The sequence below is a fragment of the Vitis vinifera genome, chromosome 18 (genome assembly GCF_030704535.1).
Source record: "Vitis vinifera cultivar Pinot Noir 40024 chromosome 18, ASM3070453v1".
Taxonomy (NCBI): Eukaryota; Viridiplantae; Streptophyta; class Magnoliopsida; order Vitales; family Vitaceae; genus Vitis; species Vitis vinifera.
In genome coordinates, this window is record NC_081822.1 from 27,672,496 (window position 1) to 27,695,000 (window position 22,505).

The 22,505-nt window shown below is 32.6% G+C and overlaps 1 pseudogene; it reads left to right on the forward strand.

The window, feature by feature from the left end:
- Positions 1 to 21,309: 21,309 nt before the first annotated feature.
- LOC132253150 (uncharacterized) overlaps positions 21,310 to 22,505 on the forward strand; it is a 6,873-nt pseudogene continuing 5,677 nt past the window's right edge.

Below are 22,505 nucleotides of genomic sequence, written 5' to 3' on the forward strand. Positions count from 1 at the left end.
AAAGTTGAAACACTAAAATTTGTAAGAGGAAAACCTTCATGATCAGCCACATCTTCTTTGGAATAAAAGCCTCTTCTCTTTTCCTAAACAGAACTCCTTCAATTTTCTTACTCCTTTTGATGTGTTTCTTTCATATATATGATTCATTATATAGTCATGATAATTCTGTCGGGATACCATTCTTCCTCTCCACGTTTCAATATAAGAGAAAGTGATTTGAATGTGTATTGGCTTTTAATGTTCTTTGACCACTTCAATGAGCAGGACCACTATATACAATAATGATATTTGATCAATTACCAAATTAAAATAAACCAAATGCGTGAAGAAAGCTAACAATTGTGAAAAATTCTTATAGGTTACTTCCACGTTATTTTAGAATAAATTTAAAATATTCTTTCACACGTTATTTTGGCCTCGCGTATAAACTGTTTTTCATAGACAACTCCTTTTAAGAATTATTTTAAAATTATTTTTGTAAATATTATTTAGCAAACCCTTATTATTATTCTCACTTGTTATCGTGTTACTTAAGACAATCAATAGTGCTGAACCGATGATTTCGGCAGTTGGGGGGCAAACATGATTATTATTTTGGTCTGGATGGGACAAAGTTGTTTCCCAATTTTTTTAAAACTTTGAGAATTGAGATTATAAAAGACATGACGATAAGCTAAGTTGGTATTTCAGAATTTTCCATAAAAAAAACACAAAAATATATTTTGTGAATAGTTGAAAATAGAATACCAACCCCTTGTATGTTGTGAATCACTTAAAACATCAATTGGGAGTCATAGTATCTTTTTTCTCAACAAAAAGCAATTTAATAATAATAATAATAATAATAATAATGATAATAATAATAATAATAATAATAATAAATAATTATAGATTAAAAAAAATGTTTTTCAAAACAAATGCAATCTATAATTTATTTGTTCGTATGATATGTATATCTTGATTAAAATGGTTTTAGTTGGCTTACACAAACCATCTAAAAAAAAGTAAAATAAGAAATAATTCAAACTTCCTTGTTTGGTTTATTGTATCATATACAAAGAAAAATCATTATATAAATAAATTATGGAAAGATTTATATATTTTTAAATTATTTATAAACAAAAAAAATGATGAATAAATTTTAAGATGTGTAAAAATTTGATCAAGTTAATTTAGACTTTTTTCACTTTTTTCTCACATTTTCTTTTAAAATTTTGGAATAAATTTCCTACTATTTGTGGAGCTTTAATATAAATTTTTTCTCCGTATGATACATATTTATTCAATATTTGGTTAAATTATTTTGAATGTATATTTTTACCTTAACAAGGAACTTTACTTGAAAATGAAAATAGTTTAGTTTTTAATTGTGACACTTGAAGATCAAAGACACCATGGTCATTTGACTTGTCAAACCCAAGAGTCCAACATGTGAATGACCTTAACTAACAAATCCAACAAGTAATTAGTTGACAACTTCCTTAAATTGATTCATAATAATGATTAGAGCATAAATAAATAAAAAATCTAACCCAAAACTAATTAAAAATATCTAAATAATAAATTCAAAGATCATCCCAAAGAATTCAAAGAGTTTTAGAAATCAATACTAAGTTCAATCTTAATTTAAAACTCCTAAATAATTAATTGTAAAGAAGATTTCAAAAGAAACACCCTTCTTAACTTGATTTCTCCTCATTAATATCACTTGTACCTAAAAAGTGAAATAATAGAGAAGAGTGAACTTAAAACTCAGTTAGGAAAAATAGTTCACTAAGGAGGATCAAGTATAGTACAAAGTTAAATCCTAGGAGCTATCGCATCTTTATAAAAAAAATTGATAAGTAGGAGTTCATTTAATTCAATAATTAAATTCGCTTTCTTCAAAAAATTAGGCACTTTCCATTTAAAGATAAAACTAAATAATATACTTTGCATACTTAAATTATATTTTAAAAAAATTATAAACAAACATTTTACTTTGACTTATTAATAATAACATTGTGCCCAAATAGTAGGAATTGCTTTAGGTGGCTATATGATCAAACCAACTTTTATTATTCAGTAAAGAAACTCTCAAAGATTTTTTTTTTTTAAATAAAAATAAAAAATTATTTGAAGTTATGTGTATAGTTATTATTATCAATTTTATTTTCCATTCTCATTCTCATTATTACCTAAAATTGAAATGGAAACAAACATTCATTCCGACTTTACACTCTGTAGTGCTTTCAAACATAAGAATTGGAATTGACATATTTATTACTAATCAAGGAAAAATAGGCATCGAAATAAAGGTCATGTTTGGTAATTGCCTTTAAAAATAATTTTGAAAAATAATTTTCGAGAATTTTTTTTAAAAATTGTTCAATATCTTGTAAAAAAATGTCTATTTAGGAACTTGAAATGTTTTTAACCCACTTTATATGTTTTTACATATGTTTATTTGTAGTGCTTTATTTTTTTATCATTCCCCATATTTGTATAATTATTTTTTAAAATAGCCAAAAAACAACTTAAAATAATTTTAAAAATGCTATCTGAAGACATCATATTAATAGTTTTTAAAAGCAAAAAACTATTTTCTATTTTTTGATTGTCAAACATGGTTTCCTGTTTTTTTTTTTTTAGAGAATAGGAAATTTTTTTTAAAAATGGTTACCAAAAATATCTATTCATTCTCATTCCCCATTCCAATGTACCAAATATGAGCTTAATGACTTATATTTTAGTTAGTTTTATATTGATATACAAAGAAATATCATGTTTCAACTAAATGCATATGAACTAATATTAGAAAAATCACTTTTAATAGGGTTGAAAGAAAATAAGTTAATATTAAGTAGTTGAACATTTGCTCAGTTGAGAAGTGTTCCTAAATTTCAAAGGTAATATTTGTAGGAAAAATTTGGATTACTTTTTGGAATACCCAAGATCGGGGAAAAAAAAAAACAATCAATTGTTTCACCATTTAATTCTTTACCCCAAGTCATGAATGAAACCACACTAAAATTGAGAATCACTCTGTTCCACAACACACAGTCTTTCACCTTCTTTTTCAAAGAACTTTTCTTCTAGAGTTCTCTCAATCTTTCTTTTCTAGAGAAAAGTTTATTGGGGCGATTTTTGGGTAATTTCTAGTAGTTTCAACTCCCAGAAATGTTCCACTCTTATCTCTTATTTGGTTAGATCAGGTTAGGTCACACCAACTTGGGTGCCCACCCAACTCCAACAATATTTAAGTATTTAATCAAGTAAATGACTGAATTACTATGAACAAGTATAATGATCAAAACAAAAATTTTACTCTTTTTTGTTTTAATATAAAATCCAACCTCTAATTGAACAAATCATTTACCATTTAAAAAATATTCTTAATATCTTCATTTTCTTTTTGTGTTTTTGAAAGTTCATTTTTATTTTAACTAGATCAAATAATATTTGTATAATAATGCCTTTAATCTACATTTTTATGAGTAATACCAAATAAACATCTCAACAAACATTATATAAGATGATCATTAATTTCACTATCTTCATTTTATTTATGTTATTCTTCTTTATCCAATGGATTTAATTATTTGTTGTAAAATGAACAAGGACCTTTATAGTTATAATCTCATCTAAAAAGTTGGGGAAGCTATCTCTACATTTGTGGTTCATGCATGAAATAAATTGTTTTTGTACTTCCATCATCAAAGATGCATGTATGTCTAAGAATGGCAAAAGAGTCTGAGGTTGGGAAAAGAATGAAAAGAAATTTATGTTTTGTTTAATTCATTTGATTTTTTTTTTCTATTCTATATAAAAATTCAATATATATATATATATATATATATATATATATAACTTTTTAACTAATTTTAATTATATTTTTCTTTCATATTTTTTTATAATAAATCAAAATTAAAAAAAACATTTTTTTAATATTTCAACTATAAAAAGGTGGGCATAATTAATTTAAAATCCTAGGATATCATAACAACCTAACCTTAAAATTTTCTTAAATAAATAATCACTTCACTAGTCATATATTTTCTTATTCCACCATATTGTGATTGGGACCATAGTATTTGTTATACTTTGAAGCATTTTGGTATGATTCTCATATCATAATAAGTCATTTTTGAAGCAAACCCAACATGCTTGATAGAAAATCCCTCTTGCTAAATGAACCCAAGGTTTCTTATTTGTGAGTATTGGTACATTAATTTATATAGTTCAAGATTGATAATTTTGTTTCAATCATTTTAACTTAGGGAGTTTTTAGATTATATCTCACTCTCCTTTGAAAACTCGAAGTTGTCGTGTGATCAACTAGAATAACAAAGGTAAGTATAGAAAGGTCTAAGAAAGACAAATTAGAGTTAATGAAGGTTGGTGTGAATGTCAAGTTCTTAAACTGAGTTAAATGTTTTTTTAAAATAGTTTTAAAAACCTCCTAGAGAATTCTAGTGCTATGGAGAGCACTTAAGCTCTCCCTAAAGCACTCAAGTGTGATAGAATTCTCTACAATTCTAAAGCTTTGATTTTCCAAATTTTAAAAGCTTTATTTTAGGAAAATTCTAAATCCGATCCACTAGGATCTTGGCCCTATAAATACCTTGTCTAAAGAGGATTTTCTCTTTTTGATGCAAATATTTCAAAAAAACCTAATTTGCCTTCTTGTTCCCAAAACTTTGAAAAATGATTGTCTTCAGTTTTACTAGGTTGAGAAAGAGATTCACATCTCCACAAACACTAAAGTATGATTCACTAGGAGCACAAGCAGTGTTGTACTACAAATGTGAAGTATAGTAGAGGTGATAGGGAGTAAGACTTAGGGATGGGTTCGACTAGATAAAACTGTGCACTATACTTTTGAATAGTGGATTTGTAATTAGATGTTTCTGACCCCATGGATTTTACATCCGCATGTTGTATAAGCGGTTTTCCATGTAAAAAATCTTACATTCTTGTATTGAATATTTTTAGGCTTTCCTAAATCAAACAAATTAATTTTTCAAAAAATTTAATTTTTGAGCGTAAGAGGTTCAAACACCTATTCACCCCTTCTAGATGTTACCTAAACTAGATCAACTAACTTTCAATGAGGAAAACTCAAATTACAGAATTTGCACTTTCGGCCAACGCAACTAGGCTTAGACAAATTGAAGAATAACTTCAAATCAACCAACTAGCCTTTCATCCATAGAGGCCTTCTCCAATTTGAAGATTATGAAAACCTCTCAAAGCATATCTAAAGAAAAATAAGAGCATTGGCTCACCCTCAGGGTTCCTTGGAGAGGCTTTGATCTTTATTTTCTCCTTGAGTTGTTGAAAGGGTCTTTAACAACTTGGATTGGATTGGATTGGATGTACCACTTATATGAACTAAAAATGATAAATATTGTAACTACTCAAAATACACTTTCACAAAATTGCCAACATGTAGATCATTTTTAGTTAACCAAATCTTAAAACATTAGTCACATCAATCACATCCATGGCCAAAATTAAGTGAAGACTAAGCACAGATATAAGAGGATCATCGGGACGCTCTCTTTAGCTCTACCAAGCTAGCTAACAACCTTGAACAGAATATTGCTCAAGCAATCCATGACTACTATTAAAAGGAAAAACCTATGAAAAAATATGAAGAACAAGAAGCATAAAAAGAAAATATAGGCTCAAATAAAATGGTTCAATTTGGGAATCAACTACTGTGCAATAGATGACTAAATTCTCAGCTAGATTCTTACGAGTTCTAACCCCCAAAAGCATCAAATGCAAAAGAAAAACCATGCAAAAGAGAAACCAGTAAGACAATAACAATATGATAGTTTTCATCTCCATCTTTCAAGTTTGAGCATCTTGTGCTGATGCATCCTCTCAATGTAGAAGTGGTTTGCTTCATTATATCAGCATTGTAAAGAGAAAATGTGTAAGCTCACCATAATCTTTAATAGTGAAGATACTTGAATTCTCATCCGTAGTGTTGCACTGAAATTCTGGTTGATTGCCTTCTTTCTCATCTTGTTCTTATAGTGGATGAACCCCACACTTCTTCACCTCATAAGATGGGCCATAGACTTGAAATGAAGCCTAAATTTGACTCAGTTTATTTAGCCAATTGGCGTGGCCAATCCCAATTCGAGAAATTGGTTGATACCCAAGCCACATGTGATCTGATTTAATGAATCTATGTCCTTCATCCGAAGAATTCTGGTGTTCTAGATTGATGGGAGCAAAAAGGTGAACAGTTTTACCTTGAGTCAAATTCAAATGACAAAATATATTACCAGGGCAATCATGGAAAACACCCTTAACAATAAAAATAGCGCACCCAACCAATCTCACCAACCTAGTATTACACCAATTTGGAGGTAGATGTACTATTGTTGTGGAGCCTAGTGTCACGAGATGCTTCAAATGACCCTCCCCATGGGCTTATATAGAAGGTGGGAAGCTTCTAGAGACCCCTGGAGACATTTATACTTAGCTACAAAGTGGAAGAGTATGGAAGCTTCTAGAGAGGGCTAGAGATGTCCACACATCTCTACACTTGGCTAGGAGAGCATTGGAATAGTGTGGGGGTATTCTAGAATCTTCCAAAGTCATCTTGTACATACCCTTGTACATAGACTAGTGTAGGAGCTTCTAGATTATTCTTGATTTGTAAGGAACCCTCCAATGTTCCAGAGAGTTCCACTGGTGCCTATAAATAGGCGAGGGCCTCATTTGGCCAAGGCACCACCCAAATCAATTCCTAACCAAGCAAGTGAGTTCCCAAAGCACTTGTAAAGCTTCCTTTGAGTAGTGAAAGCATCCAGCCTTTAAGTGTTTCCTACTACGCCCTCTAAAGCTTCTAAGTCGGGTGCATCTTAGCCTAGCAAGCTAAGCATTGGGAGTAAGGCTGACTTAGCAAGATTAAGTGTCTTGACTTGTCTAAGTGTCGCACAAGCTTAGGAAAAGACTAAGTCTGTGACAGTTGGTATCAGAGCACGGCTATGAAGCGGGCACCGTAAAGGAAGCATGTTGGGGTCCAACATTGAGGACGCTAGCGAGCAAACTCGTGGGAGGGAGACTGAGCCTACTACACGGGGCATGGGCAAAAAGGATAAATCTCTTGATGCCATAGCCAACATGGAGGCAAGGCTAGCCAAGGTGGAGCTAGCCATGGTAGACACTCGAGAAGAGGTGGACTTGATGGAGCAAAGCATGGAGAAGGGCTTAAAGGATCTAAGGGAGCAGATCCAAGACCTTCTTGAGGGGATGCTAGTCTCACAATTTCAGCCAGTGTCGCACGAGGAGTTTATATCTTTCCAAGAAAAGGTCTTAAGCATGCTTGCTAGCATAGAGTCAAGGATAGAGACCTTGGCCACTTAAATGGAGTCCCGAGACTAGGAGGTTAGGTAGGATTTGGTCATCTACAAGGTTGCTATGTTGGCACGGGTCATGGCCACACAGGAGGCATCTAGGGTGGAGATGCCGAAGCCACAAGGGTTTAGTGGTAAGCGGGATTCCAAGGAGTTGAACAACTTCTTATGGCATATGGAGCGATACTTCAAGGCTATCACACTAACTAATGAGGTGGCTAAGGTAAGGACTGCAACCTTCCACCTTACTGATACAACTACTCTATGGTGGTAACGGAGGTTCGCCGATATGGAGAAAGACATTTGCACCATAGAGACGTGGGAAGACTTCAAGAGAGATATCAAGAAGCAGTTTTACCTAGAGGACGTGGCTTACCTGGCTAGGAAAAACATGAGGCGTCTCAAGCACATAGGCTCAATACGCAACTATGTCAATGAATTCTCTTTGCTCATGCTTGAGATGCCTAATATGACTAATGAGGAGTTGCTATTCAACTTCATGGATAACCTGGAAGGGTGGGCCGAGCAAGAATTAAGGCGCCGAGGCGTTCAAGACTTTGCCACTGCTATGGCAGTAGTAGAGTCTTTAATGGATTACAAGAGGGGAGACTCCTCCCAAGTTGAGTCTTTGGAGGATAGCCACGCTACGGGTGGAGGAGACGAGGTTTCAAGGGACCACAATGCTCCTATAATGGGATCAGGTAAGATGCCTAACATCCGAGAAGGAAAGGGTAAGGCGAAAAGGAAAGAGTTTACACCTAAAATCAAATGCTTCCTATGTGACGGTCCACATTGGGCACGAGATTGTCCAAAAAGGAAAGCGCTCAATGCCATGATCGAGGAGGGGGAATAGGAAGACGAAGCACATATGGGCTCGATGATGTTACTAGGTGCCCTCCAAGTCAACCCAAAGCCTAGTACGCCTAAGACCTTCTTACTATCAGGGGTACAAGTAAAGGAGGCAAAAGAGGAGTGAGTTGAGATAGGCCGCACACACATGGACAAGGTCACCAAAGGAAAGGTAAACTCGATGGGCAAGAGGAAGCAGCACTCCAAGCATCGAAAGTGCAGGGGTTTGCATCCATCCGAGGCCTCACGGAAGAAGGAGGTGAAAAATTTCTTGGCTGAACGGGTTACCAAGAGACAAGGGGTCTCTCCTTTGATAGACTATCTAGTCCGATGGAAAGAACTACCTAAGAAGCAGGTAAGCTGGGAACATGCAGATGCCTTGAGAAGGTTCTAGAAACACATCGAGAAGTTTCAAGAAGAGACAACAATGGGGACGTCGACGGCATAGGTGGGGAAAAGTGTCACAAGATGCTTCAAATGACCCTCCCCATGGGCTTATATAGGAGGTGGGAAGCTTCTAGAGACCCTTGGAGACATCTACACTTAGCTACAAAGTGGAAGAGTATGGAAGCTTTTAAAGAGGGCTAGAGATGTCCATACATCTCTGCACTTGGCTAGGAGAGCATTGGAATAGTGGAGGTATTCTAGAATCTTCTAAAATCATTTTGTACATACCCTTGTACATAGACTAGTGCAGGAGCTTCTAGATTATTCTTGATTTGTAAGGAACCCTCCAAGGTTCCAGAGAGTTCCATTGGTGCCTATAAATAGGTGAGGGCCTCATTTGGCTAAGGCACCATCCAAAACCACCCAAATCACTTCCTAACCAAGCAAGTTAGTTCCCAAAGCACTTGTAAAGCTTCATTTGAGCAATAAAAGCTTCCATTCTTTAAGTGTTGCCTACTATGCCCTCTAAAGCTTCTAAGTCGGGTGCATCTTAGCCTAGCAAACTAAACATTGGGAGTAAGGCTAACTTAGCAAGATCAAGTGTCTTGACTTGTCTAAGTGTTGCACGAGCTCAGGAAAAGACTAAGTCCGTGACACTATACTGTGTTGGCTGAACCACTCAGGAATTTGACTTCCAGGAACAAAAGTACTGGATTCAATATGTGGAGTATATAGCACCATCCGGGTCATGAAAATCATTGTCAAGTTATATGGAAATAATGTAGGAGTAATGCTTAAAGGAGTATAAGAATTATTTCATAGGATTTAATTGATTTACTTTTACAATATGATCAAGAGAGAAATGAGAGAAACCTGGATTGGGAATTGAAATCTTGGTAATTTATTTGTTAGACTTTGCATTTCCCTTAATTTAGTTGCCATAAAGTTGATGTTTTCATTCTCAGACAGTCTGAAGCAATTAGAAAATGTGAATCAGAGGTTTCACATGCAAATTCTTGGATATATTTTTCTTTTTCCTTGGATACAAAAGAAAGAATATATTTTTCTTTTCCCTTTCTCAAAATTTTCCCTATTTTTCTCCTTGAAAAGAGAGGTTAAGACTCTTTGTTGTGAGAAAAGAATGGTTCTTGTATTCATAATTCCATTCATGATTTGAGGCGAGAAAATTGGTTAGTGAAACAACTAATGGGGATTCTTGGGCATTTTAAAAGGTAACAACCAATCAGAATTCTTAGACATTTCAAAAGGTAACTCAGAAGCCTTATTTTTCATCAATTTATTTTTCTCTCTTTGTACTTTTCATAATAAATTAAATGTTGTGACAATGAAATCTTTCATGCAAATAAGGTTAATTCAAGAACACACAAAGATAAAACAATCACACACGTTACCTGAGGCTTTAACGTGGTTTGGCCAATCATGCCTACGTCTACGAATGAGCAAGAATTATTCCACTATACAATAGAGAATATTACAGATGACAAAACCAGATAAAACTATTGGGTTCCCAAAACATCTCATGTTTCCCAACTCCTTGTATCCATACCCTACCACGAGTCTTCTCGTTCCATCGGATACCTCCCTTTCTTCCTCACATCTCTATCCATCACGTATAGTCTTTACAAGTCTATCTTCATCTCATGACTTTTTCCCCTCATGATCTAGAATGTTTATAGAGATATTTCCAACAATTTTCTTTATTCTATAAGGAAATCTAATATTATAATAATATATTAACTTAGAAAATATTATATACAATATTCTTTATAAAAAGAGATCTTTACTAATTAGGAATTTGGGACAATTCCCAACGTTAAATCAGATAATTTGGATTCTTTCTATTTCTTTTCTTCTTCAATTTCTTCCTATGATATAAAAAGACAAATAAATTTGAATAATCAATATTTAATTTAGAAAATTGATTGAAATCTAATAACATGTCAAAAACAAATTAGCTGATTTTTAAGGTTATCACCAAGCCAACCAGTTGTGAGTCATCATGGATGGGGAGTCTAACGCCTTTTATAACAGTACTTAAATAGCATGGTTCTATGAGGCCCTAACCTTCTTATTTAACCCTTAAATATGGCTCGGCCCGGGCTGATAGAGGGGAAGATTGGGCCCACCCAATTAAGAGCCAAGGAAAATACAAGAGCATGTGACGTAGGGCCCAAAAGCTGCTTGTAGTTGCGGCTACGTTTAACTTGGTGGTCTCGTTTTCAGTCTCCCTTCTCAACCAATCTCCGCCGCCCAAACCGCAACATGGCCTGACGTTTTGCCGTCCTTTCTGTGATTCATGGTTAGGCAGGCCACCTCAGTTTTTACAAAGGAAGCTTGGAATTTAATATTTGTTCAATATAGTAAAATAATTTAATAAATAAATTATTTAACAATTATTTTATTCTGCCTAATGGCTTTAAATTCTGAACTCTGCATTATTCCAAAGTGTTTTGTGTAATTAATTTGATGAATTGACATATTATATAATAAGTCTACGTGGCAATCATTTGTGATTATTATAAACCAATTTTAGAGGTCCAAGTCATATTATTAAATTGATATGATTTTTGATAGTTCATTTAAAAGTATTTGACTTCTCCATAAGTTTTTTTGTCTTCTTTTAATAACACAAAAAAGGGAAAACATTAATGGTCAACTATCCAACTACTCCAATTAGATTGCTTGAGAGGAAATTCTTTTAATATCACAAAAAGGAGAAAACATTAATGGTCAATTATCCAACTACTCCAAATAGATTGCTTGAGAGAAAAAGGATTCCGTAAAGGAAAAATAAGGGAGCATTGTGATTTGAGGTGAGAAAACACACTAAGAAAGGAGTTTATAACTAGAATTGAGGCTCTAGACAATGGATCGCTTACTCTGGATGTACTAGAAAAAAGAACTAGATTGTGTAATGATGCAACTAAAAAAGAATACTTGCCTAAAATATATGATCCTTTCTTGAGGTGAACCTCAAATTTGAACAAAGATGCGTGGATAACTTTTTATTGATTTTAAAGATATAAAATAATGATGTACTAAAATATCTATTGACCTTTTATATATATTTTTTTAGTCTTTATTGCACTATTGTTCACACAATCAGAATAATTCTATTTTAATCATTTGGATTTTTTTATTGTTTTTCAAAACTTTTTTTTTATAAATAATTGAAAATCAGTATTATTTTATATTTTAAATTATAAATAAAAGAAAAATTACATTTAAAAACTATTTTAAAAAATACTATCTAAAAAAATATGATAATGTGATTTTTATTTTTTATATTTTCTTTTTGAAAAAATGTTTAATTAAAAAAGGAAAACTATTTTTCAAATTAAAATTGAAAACCTTGTTTGATACTTTTTTTTATATGAAAATAATAAAAAGAATTGAATTTCATTCATTGATTATCTATTTTTATTTTTTCCATTAGTTATTTTAATAATATATATAGTATGCTTACCATTAAACAAAGGAATTGGTCAATTGTGTATTTTTTTTGTGTGGCTATCTTTTACATGAAAAATAGTTAAATAACTAAATTATATATATTTATTACTCTTTTTAATTTTATTTTCTCTATTTTTTTGTGTAATACAAAATTTTAATATATCCATAATTAACAAAGTAATAGATTAATTGTGCACATTTTGATCTTTTAAAATAAATTTCTTTCTAGTTTAAATAAATAAAAGGAAATAAGTAAATAAACTTGGGGTTATTTCTATTTTATAACATATCTTATATTAATATTTTTTACGGTTAAATAAATTTTTTATCATTTTTTTCTTTAATTCCAAAAATAAAATGAAATAAAATATATATTATTTTTAATTTACACACCTTCTGACATTGCTTTTCTAACACCATGCATCCTGGTGGAAGATCCATATATACTTCTTCAGATAACTCGCCATGAAGAAAGACATTTTTCACATCAAACTGTTGTAATGGCCAATCCAGGTTTGTAGCTAAAGACAGTAATACTCGAACTGTGTTGATCTTAGCTACAGGTGCAAATGTTTCTATGTAGTCAATTCCATAAGTTTGAGTGTACTCTTTTGCTACCAGTCTTGCTTTAAATCGTTTAATACTACCATTTGCCTTGTACTTCACAGTATAGATCCAACGACACCCAACTGGCTTATTTCCTAGTGGACATTCTACGAGTTCCCATGTTTCATTCTTCTGCAATGATTTCATCTCTTCATTCATGGCTGCTTTCCAACTTGGATTAGCTAAGGCTTCCTGCACACTGTTAGGAATAGCTACAGTAGATAATTGATTTACAAATGACTTATTTGATTCAGACAAACGATGGTTAAACACATAGTTGCTCATGGGATATTTGACTTTGTTAGACAATTCAAGTTCATATGTGGGTTTAGGAATACCTCTATTATGACGGTGTGGTAATCATTTCATGAATGGATCAGGTTCCAAATTAAGAACACCCTTAACAGACGACGATTGGTTTGGTATTTCAATGAAGACATCTTTGGACCCAAATTGTTTAGATGGTGGTGATGGTTCAATTGTACTGTCTTTTCTTTGTTTTATCACTTCTTCAGTTTCTGGGTGGTCATTACTACTTGGTTTCCAAAGTTGTGCCACTCATATCCAACTTACCCGCTTCCTGGTTCACTAGTTTAGATTGTCCAGATTCATCCTCCTCAGAGATATGATAATCATAATCAAGAGTTTGAATTTCCTTCTCGTACTCCCCCTGAAGTTCAAACTCAAATGAAAAATACATCGAATCTTCATGAAACACCATATCCATTATAATAAACATTCATCGAGTTGGAGGATGGTAACATCGATATCCCTTTTTGTGCAAGGCATATCCAACAAACACACATTGCAATGCATAGGAAGTTAACTTGGTGTGTTAGTGTTTGTGTAGATGCATAAATGCCACGCAACCAAAAACACAAGGAGGTAGATTTGGGACGGTTGGGGCAACTATGACATTAGTAAGAGCTTGGAGAGGTGTTTGGAAGTTAATTGAGCTGGAAGGTACCCGATTGATCAAGTATGCGGCAGATGTGATTGTTTCTCCCCAATAAGATATCAGTATTTTTGCTACTATCAAGGAAGCACAAACAACCTCTAACAAGTATCGATTTCTCCGTTCAGCGACTCCATTTTGCTGGGGTGTATTGGAACAAGTAGTCTGATGAATGATGCCATATCCTCCCAAATACTTTTGAAGATCAGAACTCTGATATTCTCCACCATTATCGCTACGCAGAACCCGAACCTTTGCATTGTACTGAGTTTCAATCATTTTATGAAATTTTTGAAACAACAAGTTCACTTCATCTTTGGTCTTCATCAAGCATAACCATGTCATTCTGGTACAATCATCAATAAAAGTAACAAACCAACGCGAACCACTCAAAGTTGGGACTTTGGATGGGCCCTAAACATCAGAATATATAACCATAAAAGGAAACAGACTTTTATTCAAAATTAACGGAAACGGAGCACGATGGCTTTTAGCCAATTCACAAATATCACAACGGAAACTAGAAATATCACTATTTGCAAACAAACTAGGAAACAATTTTTTTAAATAATCAGAGGAAGCATGTCCCAGACGTCGATGCCACAACCAAATTTCAAACTTTTTCTTTTCCCCCTCAAATCCATCTGCCATCAAGGCTTGTCGCAACTTATTTGAATCCTTTGATTGCAAGTCCAAGTAATAGATTTTTCCCCGCTTAATACTACAACCAATCGTCTGTCTTGTTTGGATGTCCTTAAAAACACAAAATTCAAGCCAAAAAATGACAATACAAGATAAAACTGCAGTGATTTGAAAAACTAACAAAAGATTGTAATCTAAAGATGGAACAACTAAAACATAATCCAAATTCAAAGTATCAGTAAGAGTTAAGGATCCTTTCCCAATGACTGGGGTTGTGTTACCATTGGTTGTGGAAACAATTTTTTGTGAGGAAGGTTTAAGGGGTGAGACCTATCTAGAATCAAAAGTCATATGATCTATAGCACTAGAATCAATTATCCATGCACTATTAATAACAGGTGTTGAAGTATTTTAAAACTTACTACCATAATCTGTAGCGGTTACCAATGCAGAGGCTTTCTCAGTGACATTAGCCTCTGTTTTTATTTCGGCAACAGCTGCAGTTGAGGTTTTCTTGGAATCTTTTTTCCATTGATCACGATTATGATCCCACCAGTCTGGATATCCCACAATTTTAAAGCAACAACTCTTGGTATGACCAGTCTTATTGCAGCGAGTGCATTTGAAGGTTGACTCATCAATATTAGGGTCTGTCTTAGGATGGTTGGTCTTGGATTGGTCCTTCCAATTCTGGGTTGATCGTTGTCGGACTACCATAGCTAAGGTGTCAGGGTTGTTAGATTCTGCTTTCATATTAGCATGACAGACTGCCTCTCGTCAAATCAGTGCATAGCATTCTTCCAAATCAGGAAGAGGATCTTTGCGTAGAATCTTTCCTCGAACTTGCTCAAAGTCACCATCCAATCCAGCAAGAAAAATGTGCACCCGTTGTCGTTCAATGGATTTCCGGTGTGCTGCAATGTCCTCAAGGTCTTTCATGACTACCTTATCCCGATGATCTAATTCGCAAAAAATTTTAGTTAACTCTCCATAATATTCAGAAAGAGACCTGCTGCTTTGTTTGGCAGTGAAGGCTTTTTTATTCAAAGTGAAAACTTGTAATTCATCACTTCCATCATGGAAGACCTTTGATAATGCACTCCAAATTTCTTGAACGGTGGGTAAGCGTAAGTAACGCTTCATAATTTCTGGACTCATGGACATTAACAACCATCTTTTCACCTTTTGATTCTCAGCATACCATTTTTCATATCCATCTTCTGACTCTTTTGGTGGATTTATCTTACCTCGAATGTAGGAAAGTTTTTCCCGTTTGGCAATATGCATCTCCACGAGTTGTGACCAAATGTCATAGTTTAATTCAATCAAATTAATTCCTGGATTAAAAGTACCTTCAGATTGAAAAACAACAGTATTTTTTTCACTCAAATTTTTTTTTTTTTTATCGCGAATGAGGGGCGATGGCTAGCCTTACCGATAAAATATCCAAGATTTCAGTTCCCTAACTCTGATACCATCTTCAAATTGATGAAACAAAACATCTATAATATTTCAATATAAAAATACATTGAAAATGAAAGAAAAATTGTACTATATCACAATAATCTTATATATATGTTTACTTATATTCATTTTTTAAATAACATATGTAATTTATTTATTTTTTATAATTTTAAACATCAACAAAAGAGTAACAAAGTGGTCCAACCATTTTACCTTGAACCTATCGTCCAAGCTTATTTTTCTTTAAATTAGCCACTACAATGATCCCATATAGGAAATAAAAGGAGATAAGAAAGAGCATTATAAATCTCATTCATTCATTGTAAAGCAAACAATGGTGAAACCCATGGGCAATGTCCCATTTTGCAAAATAAAAAAGAGGGTGTTGAATGCTAGGTTGCAAATGATAGGCACTCTAGCCCATTTTGCCCAAAATGAAAAGGTCGTTAACAATTTGATTCTTGAATAACCGTCTAGCTCCATCAATCCAATCCTTGGTTCAAACAATACGAAATCAGTTCAATAAATAAAAAATTAATAAATTATTATTTTTTTCATTAATATAAATTAAATATTTTAAAATACCTAAGTTTTTTTTAAAAAATTAATCATGGTGGTGGACCTTTGATCAGCCAAAGATAGCCCATGCATAACCTGCCAAAGTGAAGCACAACAACCTTATAATAGTGATGTCACATAGCAATACATTATTTATTATTTTGTTTTCCCTTTATAATGTGGATTTCCTTTCTTAAAGTTATTAAAAAAACACACAATATCAAGATTTGAGTGTGGGCCTTGTACAATATCTTTTGTATATTAGTAATTATAAATTAATTAAAATAAATTAATTTTAATTATCTTATTATATCTTTTATATAGTGATTAAATATAAGACAAACATAAATTTATAAATAAAATTATTAATATTTTTAAATAAAAAATATAAATATATATCAAAAAAATTTTTATATCCTTTAATATATATAAACTTAATGCTTTATCATTTTAGCATTAATGTTTTACAATTTTGTATATTATTGTCTAAGATTACAATTTATTATACACATATCATTTTTCTCTTAAAACAATTTCATTATATACATTATTATTTTTTCTATCATTTTTTGAATTATTTCCAACATTATATATATATATGATGTTTCCTGATATAGCTATAAACTCCAATTAACGATATATCGGTAAAAATTGATATTTTTGTTCTCGCTTAACATATGAAAGAAAATTATTCAAATGATGCATAAATTAATATGACCTCCGCATGAGAATGACAATGACAATCATGAGTCATAGTTAGGGTACGTGTCTGATAAATTAACTTAGTGTTAGATAAAATAATTATTTATCATCATTTAGAATTAAAAAATGAATTTAAATATCAAATCAAAATAATTAACTTATTCTAAATTCTATTTTTTTTTATTCTGTTTGTTTATATTTGGTGATAATCACTTTTATTTCAGTGACTCTATGTTCACAATTCTTTTTTTCTTTTTAGTAAATATTTTGAAGTTATTTTGTAGCTTCATAATAGTACTTTTTAATATTAATGTTGAACAAATTTAAGTTTATGAAGATAAATACTAAGAAAAATTAGTGAGTTTAAATATATCAATATGATAATTTTAAAAAATTAAGTTAAGTTTACTAAAATAAAAATGAAAATAATCTATTGTTCCATGTCATATATTATAGCATAGTTGTGCATATCCATTAGTGCATAGACATATATCTTTTGATAATCTATCATGAATGTCTCGTGGACTTTGACTGAAGTATGTAGCTATTATAGTATAAAGATAGCATAGGAAGAGGCTCCAAGTTTATTAGTTCACACTCAACCATAGCAATAGGGAATATATTACACATTATTCCCATCTAAAGGAAAGGTAGAAAAGACCCTTGGAAATGGAACTTTTAGATAACACATTAAGGGTGGCAACGGATGAGTCTGGGAAGGATCACCTCCATTTCAATCTTGTGTCATTTATTTATATTAAATGGGGGGAGACAAGACAAAATCATATTCCAACCTGTCTTGAACTTAGTATGAGGGAAAGATGGGTTTCTAAAAAAAATCAACCTCATTGTCATTCTTAGGTACGCATCTATACCAATGAAATTTTTTACATCTATTCAAAAATTTCAAAAATTCACACTACAACAAATTACATGATCGAGGATGAAATGTTTTATTTCCAACAATATTTCTTTCGCGGCTAAAAGGCTTTCCTAACAAAAAATTTCTTCTCGGCAATTGTCTCCACAATTGTGTCACCCTATAGTTTTAGAGACAAATAATTACATTTCATTAGGAAAACATATTAATGATGAAATGAAATCTCATGGCCAAAACTATTTGCCAGCAAGTGTTTTTTGTGGCATAAAGTAAAATGTTTTGTTGGGAATTAGATTTTCAAATATCTAGTAAACCATTTGGTGACACAAAATTTCATTGGGCAACGAAATTATTTCATCTTTAAATGTTACTTTATACATTAGGAGATGAAATATTTTCATCTCCATCATGTTGACATAGAGTTTCTGCAATGAAATAATTTTATCTCCAAATATTTCCACTTACATTTAGGGAGGAAATATTGACATATAGTTTCGGTAACAAATAAATTGTCTTTAAATGTTTTCATCACAATTGAAGATAACATTATTTCATCTTTCCCACCTCCATTCATATTGGAAGATTACTCACCTCCCTTCTTAGATGATGTTGGCCTTTATTTGAAATTTTACACAATTATTTTCATAAGCTTCTTTTCAATTAGGGCCAGTCCTAAAATGGTATTTGATCTAGCTCAAAACACTTCAAAAAAAAAAAAAGGAAATCAAGAATAGTTGTTTGCAAATACGTACCAAAATATTAACCTAATAAAAGAATGGAAAGAAACAAGAAATTAACTAAATTTTAGTAGAAGGAAAAGAAGACAACATTATTTTGGATTTGAAACAATTAATTTTAATCAAAGCAATGTAAACCTTGAAATGAGACAATGTTGAAGACAATAAATCGTTGGAAAGTGTGCAATTATATGGTGTATAAGATCCTAAGAAAGAAATAAATGGTGAAGAAAAAAGATATTATTTTACTAAAATCAACTTATTACCTTTCATAAAGTTTATTACAATGAAATCTTACTTTTGACAATTATCAAAGATTACCATAGCAGTAAAAGCAATGTGTCTTAATCACATGTACAATTCCAAATATAACATCATCATTTTCATATATAAACACAAAAATCTCCATTCCTCTACAACAAAATGGAAATCTATAGGTTTTTTTTTTTTTTTTTTTTTTTTTTGTGAACAAATTAAACAATGAGTCTCTTTTTCACAATTCAAGGATAAAGATAAAGTTTGGAAGACTATTTTGAATAAAACAAAAGGATAGATGACATTTTAAAAGTATCAAATATTAAAGTCTCATTAAGAAACTTTTGCCTTCCATCTTGAGTCTCATCCGTATGACTTCAAGTCTTAATACCTTTATATGCAACTCATATTTTGAAAGAGTAATGCTATATCATTTATAGAAAAAGCTCCTCCAAATCGAATCTTTTATGATAAAAAACATCATATTTGTCTTTTATATTTCAATTGGTCACATTCCTAACCATTATTTTTCCCATAATATATTTGGAGAAATGGTTAAGAAAATGTATGATTTTTTTTCTATTTTAATTGATGAAAATGCACTACTTACTATTTCGGTTTCCAATACTTGATATCATTATATAACAACTTTAGTTTGCTAGGTTGCTTTATTATTATGATGTAAAGGCCCTAAATTTGTAAATTAAATGGTCACTTAATTGGGAAGAACCATTTCAAATTCCCACATGACAAATCTGATTGAAAGGAGACATAACATTTTGACTTTTTAGGATAAGATGCATATGCCAATTATAACTTTTAATAGATTTCTATTTTATCAATATGTATAAAAAAATTGAGGATACTTGTAAGAGATTATGTGGAACAAGTTGTACATGCCATCCAGAAATATAGCCCACTTCCCTCAAAGCTGCTCTCCACCTTTGTATCTTCTCGTCAAAACCTTTTCTTTCATGATCGACCATCCATCGTCCGTAACTACCCCTCTGAGTTCGCACATGGGAAGGATCAACATGATGGAAAACTGGGAAAACAATTTTTCCCATTTCTTTCCTGCACTTCATGATCTTGACCAGTTCATCTAAACACCAGCTAGAACGGACATAGTTGTCTGAGAGAATTATAAGAATCAATGATGAGAATCAACAAGCATTTAAGGATCCACTACATGTTCCAGTTGAGCCTATTACTAAAGCAATATCCAAGAAGATCAAAGTAGCACTTAATGGGCTAATTCAAGATATTAGGGCTTATTCTAACGTAGGATATTCCAAGCTTGGCCCAAAGGAAGATGAAGGTGTAATAAATTTAATCCAAGCTATTGAGGGCTAATCTGGCTTGATTGGACGTGATTTATGGCGTGGATTAATGACTGATTGACTTTCCAACTCCATATCAGTTAATAGACATTTTTCCTATTCTAGAGCTTCTAATTTCAGGCCAAATCTATCTTAATTTTAGGCTTTTATTATTTAGAACGTTTTTTTAGCTATTTTCCTATTTTGGATCTGCTAATTTCAGACCAAATCAACTTTTATTTAGGGTTTTAATATTTAGTAAGTTTTTTTGTCATGACATATAAATAGCATGCACTCTTTGTAATATGGAAGAATTTTGATTGAATAAAAAATCAGAAAAGGTGAGGCTTTGCTCTTCTTTTGGTTCTTCAAGAATTGTGAACTTATTAAGGATTATTCCTTGTGGCATTCAAACTTTATACCTTCGGTTCATAATTCCATTGTAATCATTGGGTCAAGGTCTGTTACTTATACTTTTTGTTCGCGTTTCACTTATAAACGTTGGGTCAAGGTTCTATCAAAAATCTGTATTTTGGCTTTCTTGGGCAATTATTCCAATACTGTTTGTTGGATCTCAAAGCATGTCGATTGAGGTTCGCATCATTTGGTATCAGAGCACAGGATCTAAAATCAATTTTCTATCCATTTATCTTTTGTTTCCTATTATCATCCTATCTTATTCTTTTTGTGTTCTTTATTCCTTGTTCTTATTTTTTTGATGTGCACTAGGTTAAAATCGTGTACCAAGCTCCAAAAAAAAAAAAAAAAAACTTTAAAAATGAAATAGAAAACAACAAAAATAAAAAAATAAAAAATAATTGTGTAGTTTCAATTCTCTCAAATCAAAATATTATTTTCTTTTGTCATCTTCCTTTGATTTAATGTTTCTGTCATATTTTCTTGCCATTGGCATTAGTTTAAATACTACAAGTTGAATTTCTTGATCAAGTTTATTAGTTTAAGTAGAACTGAAAAGGGGAAACTACGAGTGGAAAAAGGCAAGAGAGTGTGAGACTAATATCTGGAAAAGGCCAATTTAAGAGTGAAACACGAGTGTGAGTGCAAACACGTGAGGGAGTGTTGTGAGGAATCATTTCTAACATTTTTTTGTAGTTTCAAAAATATGTCTTCCAAGGGCGAAACATCAAATAAGGAAGGAGGGGAGGAGTCATCCCTCATGTTGCAGGTTATGCAACAACAATTTGAATGCATGAATGTGGTGTTTAATGATATTTAGGATCAGATGGATAGGCAAGACACTGTTATCACTTCTTTGCGTGAGGAGCGTACCCAAAGAGCCCCTAATGCTAGAAGGCAAGGAAAGCGTGCGCACGTTGATGATTCTAATGACTACCATGAGGATGGGTTTGAAGATGAGAGGATCAAGCTTCATTGAACCATGAGGACAGGTTTGCGCCAAGGGGAGAAAGGCGTGGTAGAGGTTTCCGAAGAGCTCCAAGATGGCAAGATGGGACTTATAGAAACCTAGGAAACATCAAAATGAAGATACCATCATTCCAAGGGAAAAATGATCCAGAAGTGTACTTGGAGTGGAAGAAGAAGGTGGAGTTCATCTTTGAGTGCCATAACTACTCCGAGGAGAAAAAGGTAAAACTAGTTGCGATTGAGTTTACTGACTATGCTATTATATGGTGGGATCAACCTGTGATGAACAGAAGAAGAAACTATGATAGGTCTATTGAGACATGGGAGGAAATGAAAGCCACCATGAGGAGGCGGTTTATCCCTAGTCACTACTATAGGGACTTGTATCAGAAATTATAGTCTTACTCAAGGCTATAGGAGCGTGGATGACTATCACAAGGAGATGGAGATTGCCATAATTCGGGCTAATGTAGAGGAGGATAGAGAAGCTACTATGGCAAGGTTTTTGAATGGGTTGAATCGGGACATTCCCAACGTGGTGGAGTTACAACACTATGTGGAGTTGGAGGACATGGTGCACATGGCAATAAAGGTGGAACAACAGCTTAAAAGGAAAGGAACTCGGTCATTTCAAAATCCTAGCTTCTCTGCTTCATGGAAGCCAAATGGGAGGAAAGATGAAGGGGTTGTTTTTAAGTCCAAAACCGAACCACCAAAAAGGAGAGATGAAGCTCCCAATGTCAACAAAGGTAAAAATGAATCCCAAACTCGTAATCATGATATTAAGTGTTTTCGTTGTTTGGGAGTAGGTCATATAACTTCAAAATGCCCAAATAAGAGAACCATGATCGCACGTGTTGATGGAGAGGTGGAAACTGAAAGTGAGGAAGATGATGACCAGATGCCATCACTGGAGGATGCTTGTGATGATAA